Here is an 8,192-nt window from a genome sequence, read left to right as displayed (position 1 = left end):
AATGTCAATTGAGTATTATTGAATCATGATTATCTCATTTTAATTATCCCTTCCATTAATTTGGTATAAAATATTTTTTTTTTGGAATATAAGAATTATTGTGTATGTAATTTATACGAATATTAATCGATCCAGAAAGAGATTTATATTTGGCCAAGTTATATGTACACATTAATAATATTTGAATAATAAAAAGTAAAAAAAAATTAATTGATGTTCATCATTTATGCGAACAATAACCGGCCCAAAGGAAATTTTTTTTTGGCCAAATAATAAACATTGCACATTTTTGTTTATTTTCTATTAATTATGTGGTCAATAATTGGCCCAAAGAAAGGTTATTATTCTGGCCAATTAATGGAAAATATGTGTGACAATAAATAAGTTTCAAAGTTTAAGTTTTCATGTGTGCATTTAGTCGATTCGAAGAAAGGCTCAATGTGTGGCAGAAATTTTTTGACAATATTTAATTACTGCAATGAGAGTATCACTTACAGTTAATTTTTCTATCCAAAGATTGAAATTTAATATTGTTCTAGATATCTCAATATGGACTTTTTTTCATTATTTAACTAATGTTTAGTGCATGTTTTTTATTCTAATCCAGTTACTATAGCTTTTGCTACCAATATTTCTGCACAAGTTAGCAGTATTCCTATGTTGAATGGTACAAACTTTAAGGTTTGAAAGGTTACCGGGAAAATTATCCTCGGTTGTATGGATCTGGATATAGCTCTATGAGAGGGGAAACCTACTTCCACTCCATAAAATTCTAATGAGGTTAAAATAGAGAAGTGGAAGAGATCGAATCGAATGAGCATTATAATTATGAAACGCTCAATTCCTGAGGCGTTTCAGGGCTCAATTACTGAGGATAAAGATGCCAAAATATTCCTAAACGATGTTGAAAAATTCTTTGCTAAGATTGAAAAGGTGGAGGCATGTAATCTTTTGAGCAAACTTGTCTCCATGAGGTATAAAGGTAAAGAGAATATAAAGGAGTACATTATGGAAATGTCTCATCTTCCTTCAAAATTGAAAGCACTAAAGTTAGAGTTGTCTGAGGATTTGATGACATGTCATCATATCATGTTTTTCTATGCTTTTTCATACAAGAAATTGATAATTAGTGCTTAAATATTGCATTCTTTTGTGCTTAAATGGTAAATTTCTTTGATCTTTTGATTTTATAAACTTTATAGGAAATAAGAAAAAAAAGAAGCAAAAAAAGCACAAAATAAGCTAAAAAAGAAGAAAAGAGAAATTTTGGGGCACGCTTTAAAGATTGAGCACGCTTTGGAGTCTTAAGCTACGCTTTTAAAAACGTGGCCCATGACCATGAAGCCATGGCATGATATATACATGCATTAATGACTTATGCATGCATTTAATGAACCATGGCATTCAAATGAATGAACGCTAACGCTCATTAATTGGCATTGCCAATAAAGCCAAAGATTCCATTATCATGAATTAAAGCATACATGCATTTAATTAATAATGCCAATTAAGAATGGATGATATGAATGAACGCTACATTGGCTTATTCATACTAGTATCATTGGCTTATTCATTAAATGAATGAATGCCACGGCCAATGAAAGCATGCATGCATGAAGCATTTAATCATTAATGCTAAGTGAGAATGAATGCAATGAATACGGCATTATTAATTAAACCAATGAAAGCATGCATGAAATTTCTTTAGTAATGTCCAATTGGAAACCTAGCGTTGAAAGGAATGAACGCTAGCGTTCACTTGTGTGAACTTTTGCGTGACCCTGGCCCATGAGAGGAATGAAGCACCAAGCAACACACCAAGGAGAATTCCAAAAACTGAACGCCACGTTCAAAACTATGAACGTTTTCATGACACTTTTGGCATGGAAGCAAGGAAGGAAGGCCAGCGCTCAACCAAGGGAGTGCTACAAGAGAACACTCAACCAAGGGAGCACTCAACAAGGCATAGCATTCAAAACTTTGAACGCAGCGTTCACTATTGTGAACATTTGCGAACCAAGGAAGCAAGGCGAACCAAGGAGGGCCACCCACAAGGAACAGTGTTCAATAAGTGAACTTAGTGAACGCTAGGCACCAAATGCCCACCAAAGTGGCACACCAAGAAAGTGAGCTGGGCGTTCACTAAAGTGAACTGAGCGCTCCACTGGAGCTTGGTGCACGAATTGTGAATCACACTTTTCACAACTCGTACCACTAACCAGCAAGTGCACTGGGTCGTCCAAGTAATACCTTACGTGAGTAAGGGTCGAATCCCACGGAAATTGTTGGTTTGAAGCAATCTATGGTTATCTTGCAATTTTTATTCAGGAAGTCAATTATATTTATCAGTTGAATTGCGAATAAACAAGAGAGCATGGGTTAAAGGTTACTTGTTATGCAGTAAAAGAGAATATGTTGGAGTTTTGGAGATGCTTTGTCTTCTGAATCTCTGCTTTCCTCTGTCTTCTGATTCACGCACGCACGTCCTTCTATGGCAAGCTGTGTGTTGGTGGATCACCGTTGTCAATGGCTACCATCCATCCTTCCAGTGAAAAGGGTCCAGGTGCACTGTCACCGCACGGCTAATCATTTGCAGGTTCTCAGTCGTACCGGAATAGGATTTACTATCCTTTTGCGTCTGTCACTACGCCCAGAACTCGCGATTAAGAGATATTAATTCAATCTGATGTAGAATGGAGGTGATTGTCAGACACACATTCGTGTATTGAGGAAGGTGATGAGTGTCACTGATCATCACCTTCTCCATAGTTAGGCGCGAATGGATATCATAGATAGGAACACGCATGTTTGAATGGAAAACAGAATTACTTGCATTAATTCATCAAGACACGGCAGAGCTCCTCACCCCCAACAATGGAGTTTAGAGACTCATGCCGTCAAAGAGTACAAAATTTTGATCTAAAATGTCATGAGATACAAAATAAATCTCTAAAAGTTGTTTAAATACTAACCTGGTAACCTAGGTTTACAGAAAATGAGTAGACTATGACAGATAGTGCAGAAATCCACTTCTGGGGCCCACTTGGTGTGTGCTGGGGCTGAGACTAAAGCTTCTCACATGCCTGGGCTGTTTTGGGCATTCAACGCCAGGTTGTAACCTGTTTCTGGCGTTGAACTCCACATTGTAACTTGTTTCTGGCGCTGGACGCCAGACAGCAGCATGGAACTTGCGTTAAACGCCAGTTTACGTCATCTATCCTTGAGCAAAGTATAGACTATTATATACTGCTGGAAAGCCCTGAATGTCTACTTTCCAACGCAATTAGAAGCGCGCCATTTGGACTCTTGTAGCTCCAGAAATTCCATTTTGAGTGCAGAGAGGTCAGAATCCAACAACATCAGCAGTCCTTTTTCAGCCTGAATCAGATTTTTGCTCAGCTCCCTCAATTTCAGCCAGAAAATACCTGAAATTATAGAAAAATACACAAACTCATAGTATAGTCCAGAAATATGAATTTTCCCTAGAAACTAATGAGAATAAACTAAAAACTAACTAAAATATACTAAAATCTATATGAAATTAACCCCAAAAAGCGTATAAAATATCCGCTCATGACAACACCAAACTTGAACTGTTGCTTGTTCTCAAGCAACTAGACAAATAAAATAGAAGACTAATAAGTCAAGAAGCAATAATATCTCAGACTTTTTGAGTGAAGCTCAGATTCTAATTAGATGAGCGGGACTAGTAGCTTTTTGCTTCCGAACAGTTTTGGCATCTCACTTTATCCATTGAAGCTCAGAGTGATTGGCATCTATAGGAACTTATAATTCAGATAGTGTTATTGATTCTCCTATTTCAGTATGATGATTCTTGAACACAGCTACTTTATGAATCTTGGTCGTGGCCCTAAGCACTTTGTTTTCCAGTATTACCACCGGATACATAAATGCCACAGACACATAATTGGGTGAACCCTTTTAGATTGTGACTCAGCTTTGCTAAAGTCCCCAATTAGAGGTGTCCAGGGTTCTTAAGCACACTTTTTTTTTTTTTGCTTTGGACCTTGACTTTAACCGCTCAGTCTCAAGTTTTCACTTGACACCTTCACGCCACAAGCACATGGCTAGGGACAGCCTGGTTTAGCCGCTTAGGCCAGGATTTTATCCCTTAGGCCCTCCTATCCACTAATGCCTTGGGATCCTTTTTATTTACCCTTGCCTTTTGGTTTTAAGAGCTTTTGGCTTTTTCTGCTTGCTTTTCTTTTTCTTTCTATTTTTTTTTCTGCAAGCTTTGTTCTTTGCTGCTTTTTCTTGCTTCAAGAATCATTTTTATGATTTTTCAGATTATCAATAACATGTCTCATGTTCATCATTCTTTCAAGAGCCAACATATTTAACAGTCTTAAACAACAAATTCAAAAGATATATGTACTGTTCAAGCATTCATTCAGAAGACAGAAAGCATTGCCACCACATGTTACTAGTTAGAATTTTTCTTATTAAAACTCGAATTTTATTGCTTCTTATTCAAAAGATCTGCTATTTTATTCATGTTTGCTGATGATGAGAAAAATAGACTATAACTTAATTGGAGATAAAATCATTTTGTAGAATTCAGTTGAAATCAGTTGATGAACTTCCACTTCTTTTCCCATCATGATGCAATGGATCATCACTGCTCTTCTAATAGTGACTTCAGAACGGTTGCTGGTGGGCAGCAGAGAATGCCCAATGAAGTCCAGCCAGCCTCTGGCTACTGGTTTGAGATCTTCTCTTTTGAGTTGATTAGGAACACCCTTCATGCTGGTGGTCTACCTGGCTCTAGGGATGCATATGTCCTCTAGAATCTTATCCAGGTTCTTGTTTGTTCTCATCATTCTCCTATTGAAGGAGTCTGGATCATCTTTCAGCTGAGGTAGCTTTAAGATCTCTCTGATCTTGTCAGGGTGGGTATGAATAATCTTTCCTCTGACCACGGTTCGATAGTCATAGATATCAGATCCAAATAGTCTTTGCCTGTTTGTATGCCACATATTAGCATAGAACTCCTGGACCATATTCCTTCCCATTTTCGTTTCAGGATTAGCTAGGACCTCCCAGTTCCTGATTCGAATTTGCTCCTGGATCTCCGGATATTCGTCTTCTTTCAGATCGAATCTAACTTCTGGGATCATTGATCTTAGACCCATTATTTTGTAATAATGGTCTGAATGTTCTTTAGATAAGAACTTCCCTTGATTCCAAAGTGGTTTTGGAACGCTCTCTTTCTTGCCTCTTGAAGTGGGTTGTTTTCCCTTAGGAGCCATGCTCTTAGTGATCACGGATAAACACACCAAACTTAGAGGTTTGCTTGTCTTCAAGCAAAGGAAAAGTAAGGAGAGGGATAGAAGGAGAGCTAGGTGCAATTGATGATGGAAGGGGAGGGAGGCCGAACCCATATTTAAAGGGAGGGGGGGTGGGTTCGAAAATTTAGATAAGATATGATAAAAAAGATTGATTTGGAAAAGATAAGATAGAAGATATGATAAGAGATGATATAGTTTAAAATTGAAAAGGTATGAAAGATTTTTGACAAAGATAAATCTAATTTTTGAAAAAGATAATGTGAAGATTTGAAAAAGATATTAGTTGAGAGGATTTTTAGAGTAAAAAAAAAGATAGATTTGTTTTGAAAATTTGAAAAAGAGTTGAATTGGATTGAAAAAGAGGGTTGGTGCTTATGGATTAAGATATATTTGATATTTTTATGGTAGGGTTTTTAGAAATTAGGATTTTAGAAATCAGGGTTCTTAACATGTTTATGCAAGAAATCATGAATTGAAGCATGAAAATCAGGATTAGAATGAAAAAAATATGAAGAAAATGAATTTACCTCCTCCCCACCATCCTAGCGTTTGAACGCCCAAACACTGCATGTTTTGGGCGTTTAGCGCCCAAATGCTGCCTCTCCTGGGCGTTCAACGCCCAGCTGCTGCTTCTTTCTGGCGTTGAACGCCAGGAAGTCCTTTGTTACCGGGCGTTTTTCTGAACGACCAGAATGCTGTAAATCTGGCATTAAACGCCCAAAAAGAGCTTCTTTCTGGCGTTTAATGCCCAGATGGCTATCCTCACTGGCGTTCAACACCCAGTGGATGCTTCTGTTGGGCGTTGAACGCCCAAAATAGACTTTTACTGGCGTTTTCTTGCCAGTGAGCTCTTTTTCTCTGTTTTGTGTGCAGAATCCTTCTGTAACCCTGTGAACTTATACAATTGACTCTTTTACCTTAGGATCAGTGAACTTTATATAAACAAATAAAAATAAAAATAGGGCAAAATGCTTAGAGGATTGATGCCCCATGGCTGGGTTGCCTCCCAGCAAGCGCTTCTTTATTGTCTTTAGCTAGACTTTGCTGAGCTTTTAGTCTAGCTTTAGCCTTGAGCACTCTTGCTCAACATTGCCCTCAAGATAGTGCTTGATTCTCTGTCCATTGACAATGAACTTTTTATCAGAATCAATATCTTGAAGCTCCACATAACCATATGGTGATACCCTTGTAATCACATATGGTCCCCTCCACCGGGACTTCAGTTTCCCGGGGAATAGCCTGAGCCTAGAGTTGAACAACAGAACCTTTTGTCCTTGTTCAAAGATTCTAGATGACAGCTTTCTGTCATGCCACTTTTTTTATTTTTCTTTATAAAGCTTGGCATTTTTGAAAGCCGTGAATCTGAATTCCTCTAGCTTATTTAGCTGGAGCAATCTTTTTTCTCCAACTAATTTGGCATCAAAGTTCAGGAATCTGGTTGCCCAGTAGGCTTTATGTTCCAGTTCCACGGGCAGGTGACATGCCTTACCATAGACCAGTTGGTATGGAGAGGTCCCTATAGGAGTCTTGAATGCTGTTCTGTATGCCCACAGAGCATCATCCAAGCTTCTTGCCCAATCCTTTCTACGGGTATTTAAAGTCCGTTCTAAGATTCTTTTTAGCTCTCTGTTAGAGACTTCAGCTTGCCCATTAGTCTGTGGATGATATGGAGTCGCCACCTTGGGGCGAATCCCATACCGGACCATGGCAGAGTAAAGCTGTTTGTTGCAGAAGTGAGTGCCCCCATCACTGATTAGTACTCTAGGGACCCCAAACCTGCTGAAGATATATTTCTGGAGGAACTTTAGCACTATTTTAGTATCATTGGTGGGTGTGGCAATGGCCTCAACCCATTTTGATACATAGTCAACTGCCACCAGAATATAAGTGTTTGAGAATGATGGTGGGAAAGGTCCCATGAAGTCAATTCCCCATACGTCAAACAACTCAATCTCCAAGATTCCTTGTTGAGGCATGGCGTAACCATGAGGCAGATTACCAGCTCTTTGGCAACTGTCACAGTTACGTACAAACTCTCGGAAATCTTTATAAAGTGTGGGCCAATAGAAGCCACATTGGAGGACCTTGGTGGTTGTTCGCTCACCTCCGAAATGGCCTCCATATTGAGATCCATGGCAATGCCATAGGATCCTCTGTGCTTTTTCTCTAGGAACACACCTACGGATTATTCCGTCTGCACATCTCTTAAAGAGATAGGGTTCATCCCACAAGTAGTACTTTGCATCAGTGATTAATTTTTTCTTTTGTTGCCTGTTGTACCCTTTGCGTATGAACCTTGCAGCTTTATAGTTTGCAATATCGGCAAACCATGGTGTTTCTTGAATGGCAAATAAATGATCATCCAGAAAAGTTTCAGAGATCTCAAGAGAGGGGAGGGACGTCCCTTCTACTGGCTCTATCCGGGACAGATGATCAGCCACTTGGTTTTCTGTCCCTTTTCTGTCTCTTATTTCTATATCAAACTCTTGCAGAAGCAACACCCATCTGATGAGCCTGGGTTTTGAATCCTGCTTTGTGAGTAGATATTTAAGAGCAGCATGGTCAGTATACACAATCACTTTTGATCCTACTAAGTATGATTTGAACTTGTCAATGGCATAAACCACTGCGAGTAATTCTTTTTCTGTGGTTGTGTAATTTTTCTGGGCATCATTTAAAACACGGCTAGCATAATAAATGACGTGCAGAAGCTTGTCATGCCTCTGTCCCAATACTGCCCCAATGGCGTGATCACTGGCATCACACATTAGCTCAAATGGTAATGTCCAGTCTGGTGCAGAGATAACTGGTGCTGTGACCAGCTTAGCTTTCAGTGTTTCAAATGCCTGCAGACACTCTGTGTCAAACACAAATGGCGTGTCA

The sequence above is a fragment of the Arachis ipaensis genome, chromosome B10 (assembly GCF_000816755.2).
Source record: "Arachis ipaensis cultivar K30076 chromosome B10, Araip1.1, whole genome shotgun sequence".
Classification (NCBI taxonomy): Eukaryota; Viridiplantae; Streptophyta; class Magnoliopsida; order Fabales; family Fabaceae; genus Arachis; species Arachis ipaensis.
The sequence above is the reverse complement of the archived record's forward strand: the minus strand, read 5'-3'. Positions refer to the sequence as shown.